The 26,964-nt window shown below is 41.4% G+C and overlaps 1 pseudogene; it reads left to right on the top strand.

The window, feature by feature from the left end:
- Positions 1-26,964, top strand: part of LOC113075287 (zinc finger protein 721-like) — an 85,219-nt pseudogene that overhangs the window by 14,184 nt on the left and 44,071 nt on the right.

The following is a 26,964-nucleotide window of genomic DNA, read 5'->3' as shown; positions in this document are numbered from 1 at the left end:
AACCTGGCAATCCTGATCTGAACACACGTACTGGAGATATACTCCTAATTACAGGAGCGTCTTTACTGATGAGATGTACATGAGTAAAGACATGCACAGCCCTATATAATAAAATGGGTAACGTTAAGTTATAGCTAGCTAATTATCAAACGCAGCTACGGTTAGCCATCGCTAACATTAGCACGTTTATCGAACAGCCTTCGATACATTTCTATGTTATAACTTCCCGAAAACAAATACACAAACATATAAAACAAACTTCTAGCGAAATACTAAAAGCATCTAACTTGCAAGTTCTGAGTCGAACCTCATTTCTTTCAGGTCCATCAGTTGTCTCCAGCGATTAAAAGCAGTGCCGATGTTTACTCTGGTATTCTTATCGGATCTGATTTGTGATTCCGAGCGCGGTTGTTTCCCTGTAGCGGGTGTTGGTCTCTTGCCAAGGGCTGCAGCTATCCTTCCGCTCTCTTCTCTGAATTGAAAGTAGTGGGCTGTACTTTCCACATGATTGACATCAGGTCCAGGTACGCCCTGCGAGTTATTCGTGTATTGTAGGTTGGCTGGTGGTAATGTTGCCCGCATACCGCCTCCCACGGCCGAAACTGGTATTACAACACCTGCCGGGCCGGGGCTAGTAATGCTAATGCTAATTAAGGTTGATATCTCTGCAGCACTATAACTTGACATTTTTTTAATGACATCATCGCCCTTATTTCTTCTCATTCTTTTTATGCGTGTAGATCATTTAAGCGGGTGGAACAAAAGTCATCATAATAGTTATTTGAAAATTGTCTTACTAGTCACATGGAGCGAAGTGTCCTGGAGATGTTGTAAGAAAGCAGCTCCGGTCCAACTCTGCTGGGGTGTAAGCCATCAGCGCGAAACAGCCTGGGACGCTCCCAGAAAAGGTTCTAGTTATTAACAAATGGCAGTTTCTGTTGTTTACACCATGACAACAACCATTCATTTAAAGCAACAAGTCTACTGAACTTTTCGTGTCCTCGTCGATACGTGGGCAGTGGTCCTGACACGACGATCGTCGCCGCGGGCGTCGTGCTGCGAACTGTCTCGATCAGGCTGCTGAAGTCCCTCTTAAGTGTCTCGGTCTGCTGAAACGTGGTGTCATTAACCCCGACGTGAAGCACGACTGCTCTGGGGCTCACGTCAGCCTTCAGGATCACGGGTATCTGCGCAGAAACATCGAGAACACAAGCACCCGGCAAACAATGAGTGTGCACTTTACCTTCGGCTAACGTAGCACGGACGTGTCGGACGATGGAGTATTCGATGATCACAGCGTCGCGTCCCGTCTTGCGGTGGGGAGCGAAGCGGTTCCGGATGGAGATCTCGACAACTGGAGGGGGAGAAGTCGACGCCCGGGGCCTGGCTCGCATCCTTCGCTGTGGATGCACCCAGGGTCCGTGGTGTCCCGGCGCCGGAGTGAAGGACATCTGGGAAGATCGCGTCCTGGGTGCACCGGGCCTGTGCAGAGAAACACACGTAGTAGACATGGTGGGACTGTTAACAGCACGCTGATCGCTCGAACGTGTCCTCGCCTGCAATCAAAGGTAGACATTCATCCGCCATTAAAGCAAGTAATAGTGAGTACAGCAGTGGTAATGTGTGTGAATAGAGTATTAGCAATGTAAGCGCAGTTAGCAGCAACCACGCCGCTGATGCTAACGGGCTATAAGCTAATAGTGGACCCGGGAGATCAAAATAAAAGTAGTGATAACGAGGCGCTCTGATTGTTTTTGTTGTAGAATACAATAGAGGATATATTCACACGTTATATAAACGGAAATTATGGTATTTAAAATTGATTTTTAAGATAAAAATAGTCCATAAAAAGAATATAGTGACGGAACTCAACGCAGTATGGGCACCAACAACAAACAGGAAATGACGGCAAACAGGAAGTGACGCCAACAACAAACAACATAATTAATTCCTAGAAAGAAATAGCAATGAAGCTTGGTGTCGACTACCCGGAGTTATGCAAAAAGTGAAGCAGAGAAACATCCGAGACAAGTTTTCCAAAGCCATCAAAAGAATGAAAGGAAAGAGTAAAGATATAAGGTAGCAAGCACCAAATACAAGTTTCAAATGAATGTTACACCATACTGCTGCTGTTGTTCTTTCAATAAGCAAATGTAAAGGGTATACAGTAAATGAAATGCAAAATGAACATACGATAATAAACCTTTGTTTTTATCAAAACAATTTATCCAGTTTAATAAAATGAACGCTAATAAAATAAAGCAACAAACTGATTCCAATATTTTTTTTTCCCACATCATGCTAAAGTTTTAGACCTGAGACATTCACACATCTCATGAAGGACTGATTATGGAATGGTTCTTTTGTATTGCAAACATGATACTTGACTCTGAACTGCTGATAATCATTATTCTTTTGTCTATAATCTGACCATTGGTGCCCGTCTCACACCTAGTTTGCCTACACTTCTTAATTTCATTGTTGTTTTGTTTAGGGGATACACGGGAGCATTGTGACACGTTTACATTAATCTACACCCCACCTCCAGCAGCGCGGGGGTGTCGAATAGTTCGTTAACAGTATACCGTCCCTTAAACTTTTCTAACTTCTTTTTGCCCCGAAAAGAAGAATGAAAACGAACTTCGTTTGAAGTATATCGAGGGACTTAAGGGTTCTTACTATAGAAACGTGGGATTTGTATCTAATGTTTTAAAATGTTTAATAATTATTATTAAGTGTAACTGGAAGAACAATGTACATCACTCCAGTAAAGATTCAGGGACATTACATTTATATTAGGGGTGTAACGGTTCACAAAATTCACGGTTCGGTTCGATACGATACACTGATGTCACGGTTCGGTTCGGTTCGGTTCGATACGTTTTAGATACAGCAAAATGTAAAAACATCTCAACTTTTCAGAATGCCGCAAGCGCACCGCGGGTCATGTGACAAGAACCAACCAATCAGCTTCATCCTTTCCCGTAACAACGTTGAGAGCTCAGCCAAGATGAAGGAACAGCTGATCATAGTTGTATATGGATTGCAATTTTGAAATAAATTCAGTAGCAGAGCTACTGCAAGCGATTTTTAGAGCTGCAAATCCATTTATCCTTCGCTGAAATTTCCGCGTCTCATGGAGAGAACACGTCATTGTTGCTTAGCAAAGACAGACGCCTCAGGAGAAAGACGCGCTTAGCGTTTTCCATGCGTTTTTAGGCACGATATGTGAACGGCCCCTAAGGCGCTCGCTCACTCAGCACGCGCTGAAGGCTCGTTGCAAAATGTCTAATGCATTTAACAGACCAGAAATATAAGATCCTAAAATAACCAACAGGTCTGGTGTTTGGGTTGGATTCCCTGTAAGCTATAGTGTCTAAATGCTGCAGGGATAGTTTGCTGCGTGCATGTTTCTCCTTTTTTTCGTCTTTTCCCAGATAGTACTGACGCATATATCCCAGATATTCCCGCTGGTTTTTTTTTTTTTTTTTTTTTGTAATCCCGCTGGTGTACCCTGTCATGTTGCAGATGCGACATACCGTTGTTTATTTATCCACCACTCTCTTGCCATCACCATTATAGCTTAAAGGGAATCCAAAGTGCACCCAAACACCAGACCTGTTGGTTATTGGAGGATCTTCTCATTTCTAGTCTGTTAAACGCATTGGCTATTTTGCAACGAGCCTTCAGCGCGTACTGAGTGAGCGAGCGCCTGCTGAGTAGCCTAACATAAACATATAAGATGGTGTTTTTTTCTTCTTCGGGAGTGTCAGGGGCGTTGCCTGTTGAACGCATATCATTATATTTCTTTCTCTCTCTTTTTTTTTTTTTTTCAAATATAATTAATTACTCCAACGAACCGTTCGGTATACATAATGCGTACCGCGTACCGAACCGAAAGCGTCGTACCGAACGGTTCAATACGAATACGCGTATCGTTACACCCCTAATTTATATATGTATCAAAATTATAAAAATATTTTGTATAGCACTTGTCTACTCTTAACTATTATATCAGGGTTAATTTTGTCTTCTTTTAACATTTCTCTCAGTGATTTGCTAAAGTTTTTTTTTTACTTTTATTTTAGAGTTGATTGAAGAAAACGAGGAGCATGAAGAAATGAATAAAGAGGAGCAGAAGCAACATGTCAAAACTGGAGAAAACTCTTTGAGTCGCTCTCAAACAAAACAGAAAGATTTAAAGAAGAGAAGAGACAAGAAATCTTTCACCTGCACTCAGTGTGGAAAGAGTTTGAGAAGCAAACATAGTCTTGAGATGCACATGAGGATCCACACTGGAGAGAAACCATACAGATGTGATCAGTGCGGGAAGAGCTTCAGACAATCATCAAACCTTAAGAGACACATGAACATCCACACTGGAGAGAAACTTTATAATTGTGATCAATGTGGCAAAACATTTTTGACGGCTTCAAACCTGAACAGTCACCTGAATGTTCATTCAAAGGAGAAACCACATTCATGTTTATGTGGAAAGAGGTTTTCACATCTGAAGGGTTTAAAAGTCCATCAGAAGATACACACTGGTGTGAAAGAATATATGTGTTTTGAGTGTGAGAAGACTTTTATTACAACTGCAGAATTGAAGCAGCACCAGAGGATCCACACCGGAGAGAAACCTTACAAGTGTTCACACTGTGACAAGAGATTCAGTCATTTAGGATATCTGAAATCACATGAGAGGATCCACACTGGAGAGAAACCTTACAAGTGTTCACACTGTGACAAGAGATTCGGTCATTTAGGAACCCTGAAAACACATGAGAGGATCCACACTGGAGAGAAACCTTACAAGTGTTCACACTGTAACAAGAGATTCAGTCGGTTAGGAGACCTGAAATCACATGAGAGGATCCACACTGGAGAGAAACCTTACAAGTGTTCACACTGTGACAAGAGATTCAGTCGGTTAGGACATCTGAAAAGACACGAGAGGATCCACACTGGAGAGAAACCGTATCACTGCACTGTATGTGGGAAGAGTTTCCGTTATTCATCTTCTCTACTTAAGCATAACAAAGAACATTCACAGTCAGTAGTAGGGGATACACAGACTAATCGACTACTCGACATCAGTGCTCTGCCATGATGCTTTAAGCTTGATGTTGATTAGTCGCTGGTCCTATAGATGGCACAACATGATGCTTGAAATTGAACGGGAGAATGCACATTTTAAACAGCTTATTGTACAGGTAAATTAATCACTGTTCTAATCTAATGCGCTGCTGCACTGTAACACACACACACACACACACACACACACACACACATAGACTACAGACAGTAGCTCGTACATCACACATGCACAGAAACATTCAGTGAGGAAATGTACTGTCATCTCTGTTCTGTTGTTTCTCAATAAAATAGCTTAGAAACTGAAAATTTAAATCATATATTTCTTAATAACTAAAGCCCACAGCGTCACTACTAATACAGAGACACTGCCATGTATACGGTGACCATATAAGCCATTTTCCCAGGACGTGTCCTTGCCAGGATTGTTATATTGTCTAAAATATCCAGATTTTGGCTGTTTGTGCTGTGCAGATCGATCATTGTATGACATTCATAAGAGCTATAGAGAGCAAAGCAGATGGCTCCTCATTCATTCAAATCACTCTCTTGGTACTTTGGTGTCATACAATGATCGGTGCACAGCGACGCTTCAAGTTGAATGAACAAACAAACACCTAACATGTAAGTGTATTTGCATTCCTTTGATCATTCTTTGTAGATCTCACCTTCTCACACGGCACGATGCTGGACGATTGGTTGATTATGTACCATACCTGCTACAGGCTTATTTGTTCATTAAGGACGTGATCAGCGACTAGTCGACTTCTACTAGACTTTCATCACATAAAAGTTGACTTTAAAAAAATCATAAGTCGTTCAACCCCTAGTCAGTAGATCATCTTCAGATCCAGCACATTCAGGTCTGATGACTCATCCTCACAATAATGCATCAAGGAATAAAATATCTTCTGTATAAATCTGTCCTAACAAAGAAACATCATCTAAAGTCACAGTGAATAAAGTTAATCTTCAAGACCAGCACAGTTTCAACTGTAACATTTTTATGAGGCTTCAGGTCTGAAGAATCACCTGAAAGTTCATAAGAAAGAAAAACCACATTCATGTTCTTTATCTGGAAACAGTTTTTCACATCTAAAGTTTAAACGTTCATCAGAAGATCCACACTGGTGTGAGAGATCATGTGTGCTTTTAGTGTGAGAAGACTTTTATTACAGCTGCAGATCTGAAGCAGCTCCAGAGGATTCTCACTGGAGAGAAACCTTACAGTTTCATCATTAATGACGTGATCAGCGACTAGTCTACTTCGACTAGACTTTCATCACATAGAAGTTGACTTAAAAAAATCAGAAGTCGTTCAACCCCTAGTCAGTAGATCATCTTCAGATCCAGCACTTTCAGGTCTGATGACTCTTCCTCACAATAATGCATTGTAACACTAATGAGCTGATGGTATTTCAGCCATCTGTTCCATATTAATGAATCCTGACTCTAACACATTCTGCACTCAAAGACCAGAACTTGAGTAAACAAGGACCTTCGTTGTTTACTTAAGCCACCATTTTGGGCGCCCTGAAGTCAGCCACTTCCTGCCTTGAGTGACAGTTATTACACCTATTAAGAAATTCCAGAGCCTCGTGGGCGAGCCTCAAAGGGGACATAAAACCCCCCACACACACAAACACACACACACACAAACAAACCTTTCTTAAGGTTCTGTATCTTCGTCATTTTATTAATATGTATTTTGAATGTTTGTGTATTGCATAAAATGGTTAATCCTTGTTATGCGAGGATTATAATTTTACTAGCTTATAAATTGGAAATGTTTCTCCTCATTTTAACTTTCTCAGATAGAGTCATGTTTTTGTAACTCTACTCCTGACCACATCGTAAAACTTTATGATCCTACTGGGAAACAGAACAGGAATTAAAGCTGACTCTTAGAAAGAAAATAGTAAAATCTGCTCAAATGTATTCTAAACGTATTAATAGGGCCGGGACTCGATTAAAAAAATTAATCTAATTAATTAGAGGCTTTGTAATTAATTAATCGAAATTAATCACATTTTAATCGCATATAAATATTTGACCTGAGAACAGTGAGCAGTAATTTTTTTCACAAGGATTTATAGTATACCATTGAATAATGACTGAATACATAAGCTTAAGTAACAAAATATTGTTTATTTTTGTTCAACCAAGTCTAGCTGACCAGTGCAATTTTTGCCATTAAGTGTAGCAATAGCATATTTAGAAACAATTTAGAAATAGTACATTTCAGAAATTCAGGTAGCTTATAGGTGCTGGAACCTTCTGTAAAGTGTTTTTTTTTTTTAAGTAAAACACAATAATGTCAATTACATTCAGAATATTGGAAACACTGACTTTTAGAAAACATCTCTCTGTTGCTTCAGAGGCCATAACATACTAAGTCCAACTCTCAATAACCTTAGCCAAAACAATAAAGAGTTCAACATAAACTGCCAGTTGCACCAACAAAATAATACATAGTTCAACATAAAGTGTAAAGTCCACGCCAGCTGCTATATGTTTTGCGTTGAGGTGATACTTGAGGTTCGATCATGTGCTGCGGTGATATGCGAACGCTAGTTGGTGCTCCAGTATAATCGGTCTGCCGAAACTCATCCAGTGAGAAACGTTCCGCGGTGCAAAAATAAGTTATAAAAAATGCGGGAATTTTTTTTCTGTAATTAATTAATCTTAATTAACGCCTTAAAGTCCCGGCCCTACATATTAAGTATTGCTTTTTCGGTGCATTGAGATGTTTCCCATATAAATTGGGACTATCTGCAATTTATTAGCATGTGCTAATCTTTAAATGTGTGTAATTCTACATTTGAATGTAACTTCGTGTTTCTATCAGTTATATATGTACTGTTTGTTGTTTTTGTAATTGTCATGTTGTGACCCAACTATTCCCCTGTGTAAAAGGTGTGAAAAATGTATTAATCTGGAATTATGAACTTGCTAGAATATCACTGCTGAGGTCTGATAAGCCCCAAAGTTAGTAGGGTGGGTGTTTCCACAGAGACAAAGGAACTTTTTCCCGCTTCAGATCGCGGACGTTCATTGGTTGTTCACGCGAACAGAGGCGTGAACCATCTCAAGCCATAAGAGCTGACCGAACAAGGTCCGTCTCTCTTCCTTCTCTCACACGCTGCTAACCGGCTGCTGTCTGAGTTTACATAACCGAGCTCATTCTGTGACCACGCTGCCCCCCCCCCCCTCTCTCATTCATTCTCTCTCTCTCTCTCTCTCTCTCTCTCTCTCTCTCTCTTTCTTTCCCTTATTTGGATTCCGTTATGTCTTTTACAAAGTTTACTGTTTGTATTGTCGTACGCGTATTTACTTTGTGTGATTTGTAGTTTGATGTATTATTAGTTCAATTATTAAAAACCCATATATTCATGATTGCCTTTGCCTCCACCCCGCTCACATTACGAGTCACTGAGATGTCTGATCTAGCTACAAGCTTTATTTTGAGAAACTAAATTTATCATAATGATAGGATAATGTTTTCATAGCCAGATAATATTTTTCCTTGAATTATAAGAAGTGATAACTTTATTGAAAATTGATAAGTTAATCTTACGGCCGTTTGCTGGACAAACCACTGTTTGATTTGCAGTAATTTACAGTAAGAGATATTGTAAGAGACTTTGTAAGTCCAAAATGTTATTACCTCGTGTTGGAAAGTTAATGTGTTGGTGTATTTTTGGAAACATACTCTTTAAGTAAGCATGGTTGAAATCCCCAGCTATGATGAGAAAAGCATCGGGGTGTGCTGTCTGCTGCTCACTGATGTGCTGGTACAGTTTATTTAGTGCGTCGTTCCTGTTGCTGATAAAGTTGAAGGGTGAAATATACACCAAAATGAGCAGTATAGCAGTATATTCCCTCGGCAGATAGAACGGCCGGCACTTAATAATCATAAACTCCACCAGGGGTGAGCAGTGTTTGCTGATCACAACAGTATTGTGGCACCACATTGATGTAAACACAAGGTCCGCCGCCGTGGGTTTTTCCTCCCGCGACGAGAGCTCTGTCCGCTCGATAGCACGTCAGCTGGTCGAGCTGAATAGCGCCGTCTGGAATGCTGTTGCTGAGCCATGTTTCCGTGACCACAAAAACACAACAGTCTCTTACAGTTCTCTGAGTTGAGCATAGTAATCGAATGTAGTCCAGTTTATTGTCCAACGAGCGTATGTAAGCCAGTACGATGGTGGGGATAGATGGTGTGGGTTAGCCGTTAGACTAGCCCGGATACCTCCGCGCTTACCCCTCTTCTGCTTCCTCTCACACCGCTTGTTACGCCTCCGCTGTGGGCGAGATGCAGTAGTGGGGGTCGTTGGTGTAGGGCTCCATAGCAGAACGAGATTCTACAGCTGTTCCGCGTGCACGGAGTTTAACTTTAAAAATGTGGTTCTGCCGACATCTAGCAGAAACTCGCGACTGTATGCGTGCTTACTGACAGGTAGACGCGATGACGACGAACGAAAACACTGCAACTCACAAGACATAAAACATGAAAACACCATTCTGTCGGGACAGAGAAAAGCCGCTGCGTGTTGACGTGCCACCATCTTGGCAATTCACATATATGCCGCGTTTCCACTGAAATTACCAGGACCAATTGTACAAGGAACTTTTTTTTCCAGGAACTTTTTTCCCCCAAACTGGTTGCTTTCCAGCACGGTCAAAAGTACCTGAAGATTGGGCAAATAGTTTAGTTACTTAGGTCTGATCTAGTTTCTCAACACAAAGTATGCAAATTTCGGACTTGCATCCTCTGTAGTTTGCACTTTGCGAGTTCAACTAGGGAGTGTGATCTCCGGCAGACGGGACGATGCAAGTCCGGTATTTCTGCAAACAGCAGCGCACTTATAACATCAGTCAGCTCGCCCTGGCAACTGCAATTTTCCTCACTGTATATTTACAATAAGACGAAATATGATATTAAACACCACTGCCTCCTTTCGTTTTCATTTAAACATATTAATAGCCGCAGAAATGTAGTTCAGGGAAATGTGTAGCCCTATAGCCTACATTACAAAATATTATATAAATCAGTATTGCCTCTTTTTATTTTCATTTGAACATATCAATAGATTAATTGAATAAAGACCAGCTTACTTGTTAGATCAATGCTATCTCATGAGTATTTTGAGGTGGCTAATCCATACAAATTTGTATGACCTCACTCGTGCGATTTTTATACGATTTGTCTAAACCCCATTGTTGGTTAGGTTTAGGGGCGGGGTGTAGGTCAAAAAGTTGATATATGTGAGAAATGTATTTATTTTTTTGCAGTTTTCACAAGTCAGTTTATATGAGTAGAACAGACTGGTGGTCGTACATAAATTTCTATATTTATTGCACGTCAACATACAGCAAGAGTTTTATCCTGCACTTCAAGTATTATCTTTGTAAGAAAAGGGTTTTTGGCCACTAGCTTTGTAGATGTGTGTCACACATTACATGTACACATTACATGCACGTTCTTGCCTTTGACAACAATGAATTTGAAGTAGTGCTTATATCTCCACCTTGAAAATACAAATTTTTCATCGGATTGCTCGTGACTCACCATCTCTGCTGTTGCGAATCTCTGTGTAACTGTTGCGTATGTGTGTTTGGCGCCGCTGGCATGTGTGCCGGCATGTGTGTAAAAACACTGGCTCTGATAGGCTACCATGAAACACATGACTCTGCCTTAGCCAATCATAATCGCTTATCTCGTTATTAACCCACCTGCTCACTCGCTGAGCCAGGGGTGCGTTCGGATAGCATATTTTATTAAATCAATGCATAGTAATGCACCGCATTTAACGTTCAGTAACATTAACCGCATTGTAATGATGGGAAAAGTAATTAGTTAGATTACCCCGTTACTGAAAAAATAACTTCGTTACCTAACGCCGTTCTTTTAAACGCCGTTATTCCAAACACTGGTGAGTTGTCACCTTTTGAAGAACTTTGTCCACCGAACTGCTGTTTTATTAGTACCCAAAGATCTGCTGGTAGAGGTGGTGGGGTTGCAATGGTTTTTAAACAGTCACTTAATATTCAATCAGTTTCTGTTCAAACTTTTTTATCGTTTGAAGTACAGTGTGTGGTATTACAGTCTAATTCATCTCTGCTGTTCTGTGCTCTCATCTATAGGCCACCTAATGTTGGAAGTAATTTTACCAGTGGGTTTTCTGAATTTTTAACTTCTGTTGCCCCGTTGTATGATCTAATGTTGTTTCTGGGTGATTTTAATATACATCTTTGCTGCCCAGGGCGTCCTTTGGTTGCCGAGTTTTGTAATATCTTAGACTGGTTTGGTTTTTTCTCAACCTCAAATCAAGCAACTCATGTTCTTGGTCACACACTTGACCTTATAATGTCACATGGTTCCTCTGTAGTTGATGTTGTCATTGATGATGCTTCATTTTCTGATCACAAACCCATGCTTTTTAAGGTTCCTGCTGTTATCTCTGCTACTGTGAATAAGCCTGCTGATTTTTATTCTCCTTTTATTAATTCACTGACTGTTTCTCAGTTTAATGATAACTATCTAGCTAATGCTGTTGAAAAATCTATCTTACATGCTGAAAAGGCATCCTAAGGGCTTGATGTTTTGATTTCTCTGTTTTACACAGTTTGTTCTAATATCTTAGATTCTATTGCTCCTTTTAAAGCTAAACAACCTAAGATAAAATCTTATTATTGGTTGGATGACAACGCTCGCTCTCTTAGACAGGCGTGTTGTAAAGCAGAGAGAAGATGGAAGCATGATCATCTTACTATGTCTCTTGAGATTTTTAAAGATTGTCTGGTTAAGTTTCAGAGCACTGCTAAATCAGCAAGATCGACCTTTTTCAGACCTGATTAGCGCACACTGTCACAGACCTAGGGTTCTTTTTTCCACGATAAATGTATTTATTAATTCGAAATCCCAGTTCTCTAGGGAGCCATCAGCAGGGCTCTGTGAGAAATTCTTGGCATTTTTTGTTGACAAAGTGAGTGCCATTCGCTTATCTTTTACTTCACCGCTTTCAGACCTGTCTTTGAACTCGCCTGGTAGTTCATTTTTATTTTGCCATTTTCAACATGTCTCTTTAATAGAACTTTCCGATCTCGTTAACAAAATGAAGTCTACTAATTCCTCACTGGACATTGTTCCTTCTGTAATCATAAAAGCAGCTTTTCCAGTAATTGGCCCCAGTGTCCAAGTGTTGATTAACTCCTCTTTGGACACTGGTGTGGTTCCGAACTGCTTTAAGCATGCGGTTGTTCAGCTTTTGCTTAAGAAACAAGGTTTGGATGAAAGTTGCTTTAACAATTTTCGGCCTGTCTCAAAGTTATAATTTTTGTCAAAGCTTTTGGAAAAAGTTGTGCAGTTACAACTGATCACATTCTTAAATACAGCTAATTTATTAGAACCTTTTCAATCTGGGTTCACTACTTATCACAGTACGGAGTCTGCTTTGCTTAAAGTGTTCAATGATATTTTGATTGCAGCTGATTCTGGTAAAAATGCAGTATTGATTCTACTGGATCTTACAGCTGCCTTTGACACCGTGGATCATAATGTTCTTATTTGCCGTTTAGAACATCTGATTGGTATCAGGGGCACAGCCTTACAATGGTTTAGCTCATATCTCAAAGATAGGTCTTTTTCTGTAGAGCTAGGCAAGTTTTCCTCATCATCTGCCCCAATTACTAGTGGAGTACCTCAAGGCTCTATTCTGGGGCTGCTTCTTTTTAACTTATATATGCGCCCTTTGGGGTGATATTATCAGGAAGCACAATGTCTCTTTTCATTTATATGCTAATGATACACAGTTGTACCTCCCGCTAAAAGCTGGTGATTCCATTCAACCATTGCTGGAATGTATCTCTGATATAAAAAATTGGTTTCAACTCAATGAGAACAAAACAGAAATTATTGTTTTTGGTCCCCCAAAAATAAGAAAGGATATTATTAAGGAGCTGGGCAATCACTTCACCTCAATTTCCTCGCAGGTTAGAAACCTGGGCATTATCATAGATTCAGAATTATGTTTGTCCAAACAAATTAATTCTGTCGTGAGGAACAGCTTTTACCAATTACGGGTCATCTCCAAACTTAAACAGTTTTTGTCTTTTCAGGATTTGGAGAAGGTTATTCATGCTTTTATCACTTTTTCATTTAGATTACTGTAATTCACTGTACTCAGGTCTTCCTCAGTCATCGCTTTCACGCCTCCAGTTGGTTCAAAATGCAGCTGCAAGGCTGCTGACTGGGGCAAATATGACCATGTCACTCCAATTTTAGCTTCTCTTCACTGGCTTCCAGTCCATTTTAGGGTTCCGTTTAAGATTCTGTTGTTTGTTTTTAAAGCTCTTAACAATCCAGCTCCATGTTATCTTAAAGATCTTATCATCCCTTTGTCATCTACCAGACTTTTAAGATCTGCTGACAGGGCTCTTTTATCTGTCCCTCGTTCCCGTATGAAAACTAAGGGTGACAGAGCCCTTTCAGTCACTGCCCCCGTCTGTGGAACCAATTGCCTCTAGACTGCCGCCTTGCACCTTCCATTACCATTTTTAAATCGAGGTTGAAAACTTTTCTCCTTAGCATTTTAATTTCACTTCATTGCTGTTTTATTGTATTATATGTCTTTTTTTCTGTTTGCTCTTACTTTTAATTCGATTGTACATTGTTCAGCACTTTGGATAGCTTTGCTGTTTAATGTGCTATATAAATAAAATTTACTTACTTTACTTCTTTTTTCCCTTACTTTGTTTTATATTTCTTTGCCTGTATATTAAAGAAAGATAAATGTAGGAATTTAAATACGTGGATGAAATACTTAGAAAATAAAAAGTGATACAGTTTGTGAATTATTATAAAACACTGTGATCAATTTACTAAAAATCTACTTTACAAGATAGATAGATAGCTGAATAGAAAGAGTTTAATAGTAGTAAATTAGTTTAAAATCATAAACGCTGTAACTGATTTTTATTGGAATTTAACAGATCTTCTCCTCCTTCAGTGAAGCTCCTCCCACAACTATCACACATTCAGTGAAGCTCCTCCCACAACTATCACACATTCAGTGAAGCTCCTCTCACAACAATCACACCATCAGTGAAGCTCCTCCCGCTGCAGTTCATCAATAAATGCTGAAATATTCCCTTGAGTCTATAAGTGACTACAAGCATCAAAGCATCAGGAAGAAGTGAATCTGCAGAGACATAGTTTATTGAAGAACAGAAAGAACATGAGAAAACCCTGCAGAATGAAACACACTGAAGAACAAACAGGTTGGTGTTTAATCTTGATTCTTCATTGTTTAAACACTGTGATAGGAAAGATATATAGAGCTGTTTAATAATATAGTTGAAGCAGCAAATAGTGAAGATCCCGATATACTTCAAACTAAATCAAAGAACGAACTGATATGATGTAATTTTGAACAAAATCAGGCCAAAACGAAGTTCGTTTTGAGTTCATTTTGACAGTTCGAAATGGCTCACCAAAGTGAATTTTCTAGGGGAGTTCTTTTGACTCCTAAACAGTTTCTATTGGTCCGTGGCGGTTACGCAATCTGTGGAGGTGTTCTGAAACTCCACCTTCTTTGACGTTTGATTTTCCTCGGTTCGTTCATTCTGCAGAGGTCATCAAGTAGAGCAACATCTCCTGAATACACTGATTGTCGAAAATTTGAGCTGCACAAATATATCCACACCTGTACGATCACTCACGGACAGACTTTAAAGATTTACAGAAAGTATTTCATTCCTAGAAAGAAATAGCAATGAAGCTAGGTGTCGACGACCCGGAGTTATGCAAAAAGTGAAGCAGAGAAACATCCGAGACAAGTTTTCCAAAGCCATGAAAAGAATGAAAAGAAAGAGTAAAGATATGAGGTAGCAAGCACCAAATACAAGTTTCAAATGAATGTTGCACCATACTGCTGCTGTTGTTCTTTCAATAAGCGAATTTAAAGGGTATACAGTAAATAAAATGCCAAACGAACATACGATAATAAACCTTTGTTTTTATCAAAACAATTTATCCAGTTTAATAAAATAAATGAACGCTAATAAAATAAAGCAACAAACTGATTCCAATATTTATCATGCTAAAGTTTTAGACCTGAGACATTCACACATCTCATAAAGGACTGTGTCACACCTGGACTCATTTAGTGTGTTTTTGCCCGTGACCCAGTTTGTGTCTTTCCGTGTTTGGTTTGATTAGTTCCCAGGTGTGTCTATTCTATTCCTCATGTGTTCCATGTCCCTGTTAATTTAGTCATGCCATCCACCTGTGTTTCCCCAATTATCCTTTGTACATAAGCCTTGTCCTTTCAGTTCTGTTTTGTCGGGTATCATCACTTGTGACTTGCCACTAACTTACGTGTGTCTATCGCTGTGCTCCATGAGTTGAATATATTAAAAGCCTTATTTCATCTATCCTCGGCTCCGTATTCCTTCAGGCAGCGTAAAACCGTGACAGAATACCCGACCCCCAAAAAAGAAAGTATAAAACTGCGTGTTTTTCCCTCCGTTTTGTTTTCGTTTGTTCTACAGTCTTTTCTTTTCGTAGTTTCTATGGATCCCCTCTATAGCCCCGGATTCCTCCTCCTCATGCTGGAGCAGGAAGGACGTTCTCTCGAGGATCATACCAGACGGTTTCTTCTATTAGCCAATGACACCAGCTACCCGGACGACGCGCTCTGCACCTTCTACAACACCAGCCTGAACTCCAAGTGCAGAGTGTTGTCGCCCGAAGATGGTCCTCGGGAGGATTTCGCCGCATACGTGGAGTGGACTCTGGCGAGAAATGGCTCATCTTTCACCGTCAGCCCCATAGAGGATCTCGCCAGTCCCACTCCCTACCCAGAGACCAGCCAGCCACCAACTCGCTACACGGAGCCAGAGCCCACCGCAGCCGCAGAGCCCGAGCCATCCACTGACAGGGAACAGGATCTCGAGAGCGCGACTGACCAGGTGTGTGAGCCGGCAACACCGTGCATCGTGGGAGTCCTCGTGGAGATTGAGGGCGTGGAGGAAAGCCCTGCCCACACTCCTGCGACTGAGGGTGAGCCGTATACAGTCTCTGAAAGTCATATGGAGCAAGTTCTGGATCTGATGGACTGGTCTATGGAGGTAATCCCTAATTTCCCTGTTTCCCCGCTGGTTCCGTCCAGCCCTGACTCCCCTGTATACCCTCTCAGTCTCCCACTCCTACCTCCTCCAGTCATTTCCTCTGCTCCATTTCCGCTGGTTCCATCCAGCCATGAATTTTCTGTTTCTCCGCTGGTTCCGCCCAGCCCTGAGTTTTCTGTTTCTCCGCTGGTTCCGCCCAGCTCTGAATTTTCTGTGTGTCCGCTGGTTCCGCCCAGCCCTGAGTTTCCTGTGTCTCCGCTGGTTCTGCCCAACTCTGAATCTTCTGTGTCGCCGCTGGTTCCGCCCAGCTCTGAATCTTCTGTGTCTCCGCTGGTTCCGCCCAGCTCTGAATTTTCTGTGTCTCCGCTGGTTCCGCCCAGCCATGATTTTTCTGTTTCACCGCTGGTTCCGCCCAGCCCTGAATCATCTGTGTCTCCGCTAATTCCGTCCAGCCCTGATCCTCCTGTCCTTCCTCCCATCCTTCTCCTCTCTCCTCCTCCTAGACCAGCCAGTTCCTCGTCATCCCTGCTGGTGCCAGTCAGTCCTGCAGCTCACCCTCAGTCCGCGCCATCGGGGCGCGGTGGTTCGCCGCTGGACTGCCAGTCTCCAGCTCCGCCTTGGCGTGTTAAGGCCCTGTCTCCACCTCCAGCCTCCGAGCCCTGGACTCCTCCTCGGTCCTTCGACCCAGCGGCTCCGCCTTGGCTCTTAGCTCCCTCGTCTCCACCATGGCCTGTCATCCCACCTGCTCCACCGGGCTCCCTCGTCCCTCCGGCTCCACCTTGGTCAGTCGTCGACCATCCGCCGCCTCGGGACTCCACTCCTCCGGTTCCACCTCGTCTTTCCATCTCTCCGGCTCTGTCAGGCTCCCCCTTCCCTCCGGTTCCACCTCCATCCTTGGTCGCTCCGGCTCCACAGCGGTCTGCCAGGACCCCGCCTCCGCCTTGGTCGCCTGAGCCTTCTGCTCCACCTAGGCCCTCCGGAACCTCGACGTCCCCCTGGCTCTGCGGCTGTGCTGCTCCATCTTGGGCTCCTCACCCACCGGTGCAGTCTCCGCCTGTCGGCCCCCTGGTGTCGTCGACCCCTCCTTCACCATGGCTCCTCCCGCCGTCGACTCCACCTTGGATCTCCGTCCTGGCTGGTCTCTGGTGGACCATCTGGCTCCTCCTGCTCCTGTCTCCTCTCTGGCTCCTCCCTCCGTCGTCTCCTCCCTGGCTCCTCCTTCTGTGGTCCCTGTCTGCTGGCCCCCTCCTGGGAGTCCGTCCTCCACCGGAACCTCCTCCCAAGTTCCCACCCACGCCTCCCTATGTTGTTTCTACGGTGCGAGGACGCACCTACCGGGAGGGGGGAGTACTGTCACACCTGGACTCATTTAGTGTGTTTTTGCCCGTGACCCAGTTTGTGTCTTTCCGTGTTTGGTTTGATTAGTTCCCAGGTGTGTCTATTCTATTCCTCATGTGTTCCATGTCCCTGTTAATTTAGTCATGCCATCCACCTGTGTTTCCCCAATTATCCTTTGTACATAAGCCTTGTCCTTTCAGTTCTGTTTTGTCGGGTATCATCACTTGTGACTTGCCACTAACTTACGTGTGTCTATCGCTGTGCTCCATGAGTTGAATATATTAAAAGCCTTATTTCATCTATCCTCGGCTACGTATTCCTTCAGGCAGCATAAAACCGTGACAGACTGATTATGGAATGGTTCTTTTGTTTTGCAAACATGATACTTGACTCTGAACTGCTGATAATCATTATTCTTTTGTCTATAATCTGACCATTGGTGCCCGTCTCACACCTAGTTTGCTTAAACTTCTTCATTTCATTGTTGTTTTGTTTAGGAGAGCGTCGTGACACGTTTACATTAATCTACACCCCACCTCCAGCAGTGCGGGGGTGTCGGATAGTTCGTTAACAGTATACTGTCCCTTAAACTTTTCTAACTTCTTTTTGCCCCGAAATGAAAAATGAAAACGAACTTCGTTTGAAGTATATCGGGGGCCTTAAGGGTTCCAACTATAGAAACGTGGGATTTGTATCTAAATTTTGTTTCAAATATTTTTATAATTATTATTATTAAGTGTAACTGGAAGAACATAACATTTATATATGTATCAAAATGATCAAAATATTTTGTATAGCACTTGTCTACTCTGCACTGTTATATCAGTTAATTAACTTTTAATATTTCTGTCTGTGATTTGCTAAAAAAAAATTTTTTTTTTACTCTTATTTTAGAGTTGATTGAAGAAAACAAGGAACATGAAGAGAAGCAGACGCATCATGTCAGAACTGGAGAAAACTCTTTGAGTTGTTCTCCAACCAAACAGAAAGATTTAAAGAAGAGAAGAGACAAGATATCTTTCACCTGCACTCAGTGTGGAAAGAGTTTGAGAAACAAATATAGTCTTGAGGTACACATGAGGATCCACACTGGAGAGAAACCTTACAGATGTGATCAGTGCGGGAAGAGTTTCACACAATCAACATACCTAAAGATACACATGAACATCCACACTGGAGAGAAACCTTATGAATGTGATCAATGTGGAAAAACATTTTTGACAGATTCAAACCTGAACAGTCACCTGAAAGTTCATTCAAAGGAGAAACCACATTCATGTTCATGTGGAAAGAGGTTTTCACATCTGCAGAGTTTAAAAGTTCATCAGAAGATACACACTGGTGTGAGAGAACATATGTGTTTTGAGTGTGAGAAGACTTTTATTACATCTGAACATTTGAGACTGCACCAGAGGATCCACACTGGAGAGAAACCTTACAAGTGTTCACACTGTGACAAGAGATTCAGTCAGACAGCATCTCTGAAAAGACATGAGAGGATCCACACTGGAGAGAAACCTTACAAGTGTTCACACTGTGACAAGAGATTCAGTCGGTTAGGATATATGAAAACACATGAGAGGATCCACACTGGAGAGAAACCTTACAAGTGTTCACACTGTGACAAGAGATTCAGTCGGTTAGGATATATGAAAACACATGAAAGGATTCACACTGGAGAGAAACCTTACAAGTGTACACACTGTGACAAGAGATTCAGTCAGTTAGGACATATGAAAAGACACGAGAGGATCCACACTGGAGAGAAACCGTATCACTGCACTGTATGTGGGAAGAGTTTCAGTCAATCATCTCATCTACTCGTGCATATCAAAAACATTCACAGTCAGTAGTAGGGGATACACAGACTTATCGACTACTCGACATCAATGCTCTGCCATGACGCTTTAAGCTTGATGTTGATTAGTCGCTGGTCCTATAGATGGCACAACAGGATAATAAACCTTTGAAGGATTTCCACATTTATGCTCTGTTTCCAAACAGTTATAATGTCAAATAAATGTATACTCTGAATATAACTGCCATACATATTGTTTCTGTTATTTAACATGTTTTGTTATATTTGTTTCATCTACTCATGAATATTGAGTGTTTGTTAACTAGGAACTAAAGTACAATTGCATTGCAATACGAACACTTTTTTTACGGTGCAACAGGAAAATAAAATATGTTTGATAAAGGTTATTCTCCGTGTGTGAATATAAGAGTTACTGTTTGCTAGTGTTTGAGCAAAGAAGTAAAGAAAATGTTTTTCTGTTTTGTTTTTTTAATTGGTATTTTTCAAGTGAACTCATTCCCTCTTGATTATATGCAGCCAGCGAGGTATGTGTATTATGTTTGTATTTCCCGAGTTTATTTGCATTTATTTCTTTATGGTTTATGTGAACGTGTTTCTTTTACATTGTCATACTGTAGTTTGAAGGTGGAATTCATTGACGATTAAATAAAATGGCGGAGAGAAGGATGACAAGTGAAATAAATCCATCAGTAACCAGAACCACGGTCTCGTTTATTTCCTGGAGGGAGTGATAGTCAAACTCGGACCTGCGTCAACGTTCCCGAACCTGCTCGCGCACGCGGACCGGACCTGCGGTGTCACAACTCAGCAAGACGGGATGTCATTCAGATAAGCCCACATTTACTGTTAAGGATCGGCAGTTCATCAGTGTTTCATTAAGACGTTCATAAGTCAGACACTTAAGCTTGTGTTCTGAAAAGTGACAATAAGTTCGAACACTACAAGGGACTGTGTATAACCTTAATTTTTTTAAATTGTCTATCGAAGAAAGTAAGTGATAACTTGAAAAAAAATTATTCAAATTTAAGCAAGCTAATATCTTTGAGTTTTTTGAAAGGTCTTTTTTGTGTTAAGTTTTTGATTATTGTCTAAGCATGTTCACTTAAATGTGACCATAAGTATCTTGTCAAGTGTAATTGACCATGCAGTATTGTCAAGCATTTTCAGTTTAATTGAAGGGTAGATCTAAAGGACATTGAACTAATTTAATTTGTTGTCATCAGAAAAAAAAAGGAAAAAAAAAATCTGAGTTTAAGTAAACAGCTAATGTTAAGTGTGTTAAGGCAATTCCAAGTAAGATGTCAAAAACAAGTGAAAGGGAGCAAGTGGCAGAGAAGTCTATAATTGGACAAGAAGCAGTACAGCCTACAGACCCTCGTAGAAGTGAAAGAGATCGAACATTAACTGAAAAGGGAAAGGAATTTCAGAAGGAAAAAATAAAAAGATTATCACTTCTCTTTGACAGTGTTTATGAACGTTGGAAAGTTTTGACTAAGGTGGCTAAAAAATCTGTAATCAAACAAGATCCCAGTGATATCCTCCAAGAACACATTAAAGGTATTCAAAGAGAAGAATCTGAGCTGAACAGTGTTTATGATGAATATCGAAAGATTGACAGCCCATCACATGACATGAGACGCAAGTTGGACAGATGCGAATCCCTCACTAAAATTGTGATGCAGAATGCACAGTCTCAAATTCAAGGAAATGACGAGGAGATTATTTGGCCTGATGCTTCATGAAAACAGTATTTTATGTTACTGTAAGGTTTAAAGCATACTACTGCATGGTTGAAATTAAGGTATGAAAAGGTTTACATTGTGAGGTGAAATGACAAAATAGTCATTTGGTGGTAGTATAACTGCCATACATATTGTTTCTGTTATTTAACATGTTTTGTTATATTTGTTTCATCTACTCATGAATATTGAGTGTTTGTTAACTAGGAACTAAAGTACAATTGCATTGCACGCGAACACTTTTTTATGGTGCAACAGGAAAAGAAAATATGTTTGATAAAGGTTATTCTCCATGTGTGAATATAAGAGTTACTGTTTGCTAGTGTTTGAGCAAAGAAGTAAAGAAGATGTTTTTCTGTTTTGTTTTTTTAATCGGGTATTTTTCTAGTGAACTCATTCCCTCTTGGTTATATACAGCCAGCGAGGTATGTGTATTATGTATTTCCCGAGTGTATTTGCATTTATTTCTTTAGGGTTTATGTGAACGTGTTTCTTTTACTTTGTCATACTGTAGTTTGAAGGTGGAATTCATTGACGATTAAATAAGATGGCGGAAAGAAGGATGACAAGTGAAATAAATCCATCAGTAACCAGAACCACGGTCTCGTTTATTTCCTGGAGGGAGTGATACTGAAAGCTCCACAAGACATATATGATTATATTACTGGATGCTCGAAATTGAATAGCTCGTACATCACGCATGCACAGAATCATTCAGTGAGGAAATGTACTGTCATCTCTGTTCAGTTGTTTCTCAATAAAATAATTTAGAAATGGAGAAGTTCAAGCATATATTTCTTAATAACTAAAGCCCACAGCGTCACTACTACTAGAGAGACACTGCCATGTATAGGGTGCAGTGTTGGTCATCTGACATGGAAAAAAGTAATTAGTTACAGTAACAAATTACTTCTCCCAAAATGTTATTGAGTTAGTAACTCAGTTACCACATTGTTAAAGTAATTAGTTACTCAGCAAAGAAACTGACTTTATTTTTTATGTTCTATAATGCTATTACATATGTTTATATTAACTGATTGAAGAATAAAAATACTATAAGTGTTTTAGAAAATGTTGTATTTATTTGAACTTAAGAGATTGCAGCCTGCCATATGATATGCATAGAAATAAAAACATATACAAAATAAATATTGAAAATAAAAGTCAAATACAAAATTAAGACACATTTAAACTTGGGTGAAAAGAAACAAAGGGAAACCTGGCCATTAGTGCAAATCTCTGTAACTGTATATTAGGCTGTGGCGAGGTGGGCGTGGGAAGCCGAAAATACTGCAGCGGGAGAAAGAATGTGGGGACGAGCGGTAATAAGGAGGTCAAATGATTAATGATTAACACCTGTTTGTACTTCCAGTGATTGGGGAGAGAGGATTTATAAGCGCCGAGCAGACCGGCGAGGGGGAGCTGGATCTTTGAGAGAGCAGAGCTGAGCAGTGTGTGGGTGGATATATATGTGTAAAGGCAGAGAGCCGAGCCGCAGTTTACTTTTGTTTATCCTGTTTTATTTTGAGTTAATAAAGAGCATTTTTCGCCACCCGTCTTCCTTGTCCATTATCTATCGAACTGTTTTACACTGGTGCCGAAACCCGGGACAAGGAAGCCGGCACGCCGCCATGCAGCCAGCGACAGCAACGCCACTTGCGGAGCTGGTGAAGTCACTCGCCGGTCTTCACCAAACCCAACAACAGGCGCTGATGGACCTCAAGTTGGAGCAGGAGGATCGCTTCCGGCTGTTGGTCCAAGCCCAGGATGAAGACCGGCAAGTGTGCAATTGGGCGGGTGGAGGTACGGTATCTGGGCTTCCACTTGGGTCATGGGCAGGTGCGTCCCCAAATTGACAAGACCAAAGCAATTGCAGCTTGCCCAACCCCCAAGACCAAAAAGGAGGTGAGACAGTTCCTGGGGCTGGCGGGATATTATAGAAGGTTTATTCCTAATTATTCTGACCTCACCTGCCCGTTGACTGATCTCACCAAAAAGGAAGCACCAGATCCGGTCCAGTGGACGGAGCCGTGCCAACAGGCCCTAACCAAGGTAAAGGCTGCCCTGTGCTGCGGGCCGCTCTTGCACACTCCTAATTTTAATCTCCCATTTTTGTTGCAGACGGACGCGTCGGACAGGGGGTTGGGTGCAGTCCTGTCTCAGGTGGTCGCAGGAGAGGAGCGGCCGGTGCTGTATCTAGGTCGAAAGCTCTCAAAGAGAGAGACTAGATACAGCACCATTGAAAAACAATGTTTAGCCATTCAATGGGCTGTCCTCACTCTGTGCTATTATCTCCTGGGATGGGAATTCACTCTCTGTTCGATACCAATCACCCGTTGGTATCTCGCCTTACAGCCTTTTAAATTCAAGGTGATCCAAAGGCCGGGGGCCCAGATGGCGGTGGCCGACTTCCTCTCCAGGACTGAGGGGGGGGGGCTGCTGCAGGCCGGAGTGCTCCCCGGCCTGAGTCGGGCAGTGGGGGTATGTGGCGAGGTGGGCGTGGGAAGCAGAAAATACTGCAGCAGGAGAAAGAATGTGGGGACGAGCGGTAATAAGGAGGTCAAATGATTAATGATTAACATCTGTTTGTAATTCCAGTGATTGGGGAGAGAGGATTTATAAGCGCCGAGCAGACCGGCGAAGGGGAGCTGGATCTTTGAGAGAGCAGAGCTGAGCAGTGTGTGGGTGGATATATATGTGTAAAGGCAGAGAGCCGAGCCGCAGTTTACTTTTGTTTATCCTGTTTTATTTTGAGTTAATAAAGAGCATTTTTTGCCACCCCTGTCTTCCTTGTCCATTATCTATCAAACTGTTTTACACAGGCCTAAAGTTACTGCACAATAAACAGAACACTATCCAACTCTTTATTATGCGTTCACACCAGACGCGAATAGATTGTCTGGCACCAGTGATTTCAATGTTAAGTCAATGCAAAGACGCAAATAGACAACCTCCGAAAATCAGCAAAACACATTTTTAAATAAACCGCATATTTGAGTTTAAAACAACTACTTTGCCACATGAAATACTTTTAAAACTACATTTCATGAAATGAAAATGCTGTGTGAACTCAACTGCGTCTGTTCAAATTCGCGTCTGTTGTGAAGTTAATTTCACGCGCAAATGAAGTGTATGAACTCAAAATGTTTAAGCGTCCAAATAAGCGTGAATAGCGTTATTTATTTGCGCAAGTTGCGTCTGGTTTGAACACAGCATTAAATATTCAGTATGTTAGCATGTGTTGATGTGAGGTGGTTCATAAGATTTGAGTTGCTTGAGGCAGACGTGGATAAAGTCTTTTTTCCTGGGCATAGCGTGTATGTTACAGAAACATTCTCATCTTTAATTTCTCTTACTTCCAGTTCAAGAATGCCATTATAGCTGATGCTGTCTTGTATTTAGTGGTTGTCAGAGCATGCAGTGAGACAGCTTGAGCAGGGCACCGCCCACCCAGCCAATCATCATCGGATTTGCAACTGTGTCAGGCAGCTGATGTGTAGCCACTAGCCAAAGCATGACACCTTGCGCTTTATTCAACCAAATTGTAGTAACGCAACACTTAACATTCTCAGTAAAGATAACGGCGTTACAATGATGGGAAAAGTAATTAATTAGATTACTCCGTTACTGAAAATTAAACTCTGTAACGCTGTTATGCTTAAACGCCATTACTCCCAACACTGATAGGGTGACCATATAAGCCATTTTCCCAGGACGTGTACTTGCCAGGATTGTTATATTGTCTAAAATATCCAGATTTTGGCTGTTTGTGCTGTGTAGATCGATCATTGTATGACATTCATAAGAGCTATAGAGAGCAGAGCAGACGGCTCCTTATGAATTCAAATCACTCTCTTGGTACTTTGGTGTCATACAATGATCGGTGCACAGCGACGCTTCATGTTGAATGAACAAACAAACACCTAACATGTACGTGTATTTGCATTCCTTTGATTGTTCTCTGTAGATCTCACCTTCTCACATGCCACGATGCTGGACGATTGGGTGATTATGTACCATACCTGCATGTTATTGGTCAAACTACTTTGGGTGTTTTAGGCAATACAGAAATCCTGGCAAGGATGTGTCCTGGGAAAATGGCTCATATCGCTCTCACTAATGCATTCATATAAATGTAATCTTAACTGTGCTACGTTATCTATATCTGATTTAGAACGAGCAGAAATCTGTGAGAAATAAATCAACACAAAGGCAAAAGAACTTATAAAAATGAGCTGTTATAGGAGCAATAGCCATGAGGGCAGCACTGTGTCATGTGCCATAAATGTGTACAATATGTTTTTTACAGCTCCAGGCTTATTTTTTCAATAATGACATCATCAGCGACTAGTCTACTTTGACTAGATTTTCATCACACAAAAGTTGACTTTAAAAAATCAGAAGTCGTTCAACCTCAGTCAGTAGATCATCTTCAGATCCAGCACTTTCAGGTCTGATGACTCATCCTCGCAATAATGCATCAAGCAATAAAATATCTTCTGTATAAATCTGTCCTAACAAAGAAACATCATGTAAAGTAACAGTGAATAAAGTTCATCTTCAAGACCAGCACAGATTCAACTGTAACATTTTTATGAGGCTTCAGGTCTGAAGAATTACCTGAAAGTTCATACGAAAGAAAAACCACATTCATGTTCTTTATCTGGAAAGTGGTTTTCACATATAAAGTTACAATAAACAATAAACAATATCTTGTGAATGGTGTCTCTGTATAATATCAAGACATTATTATGTCTCTGCTATTGACAAAAATTAAATTCTCATGGAAGCGTTGGAGGACATGAATCTGGAGAGAGGGCGAGAAAAACCAATATGTCACAGAGATAGACAAAGACAAATAAGTTGAGCATATCCCGAAGAACGTCATTGATAAGAGCCTGAAAGACGCCGGGGGCGTTAACCAATCCGAAAGGAAGAACCCTATATTCAAAGTGACCGAGGGGCGTGTTAAAAACGGTCTTCCATTCGTACCCCTCCTTTATACGCACGAGATAAGCGTACAGCCCCCTGCAGGATTTCGAAGGCCAAGGACATCAGTGGTAAGGGATAACGATTTTTAATAGTGATGTCATTCAGCCCCCGATAAACAATACAGGGGCGCAAAGAGCTGTCCTTCTTCTTGACAAAAAAAAACAATAAACAGCGCCGGCCAGGGACAAGGACGGAACGATTGTGATGACTCTAAGGGATTCAGACAAATAATTTTCTAACGCCTCCCGTTCGGGAGCCGAAAGGTAATAGAGCCTACCCCATGGGGGCGTGGTTCCCGGGCGAAGATAGATTGCGCAATTGTACAGCCGGTGGGAAGAGACATGGTTCAGGAACAACTAAAAACCTCTCGCAAATCGTGATACTCCTCCGATACACCAGACACATCTCCTGCCTCCTCCTGGAACACAGGGACAGAAGACACAGGGGAAACAGCAGAGACTAAACACTCAACATGACATGACACTTTCCATGACAAAATAGATCCCTTAGCCCAATCAATGTGAGGGTTATGGAGCTTAACAACCGGAGTAAAAGGAGAATAAAAAATAAAAAGGATATTGTCTCTCTGTGGTTGCCGGAAATGTTAAGAGTCAAAGGTTAAGAGTCTCTTTCTGTACTCTAGGTAGGAAACTGCCATCAAGGGAAAAAAGAGGGGGGAGTCTCTTAAGTGTGTGAGAGGAATACCTTGCTGAAGCGCCCACTCCTCATCCACAAAGTTTCCCTCAGCCCCAGAGTCGATTAGGGCGGAGCAGAAGACTAATGACCCAGTCCAATGGAGTTGTGCCGGAAGTGTAGTGCAGGTACTAGAAACCTGCCTACTGACGAGTG

This window comes from Carassius auratus, unplaced genomic scaffold (genome assembly GCF_003368295.1).
Source record: "Carassius auratus strain Wakin unplaced genomic scaffold, ASM336829v1 scaf_tig00016667, whole genome shotgun sequence".
In the NCBI taxonomy this organism is placed as follows: Eukaryota; Metazoa; Chordata; class Actinopteri; order Cypriniformes; family Cyprinidae; genus Carassius; species Carassius auratus.
Note: the sequence above shows the minus strand (reverse complement) of the source record. Positions and strands in the feature narration are given on the sequence as shown.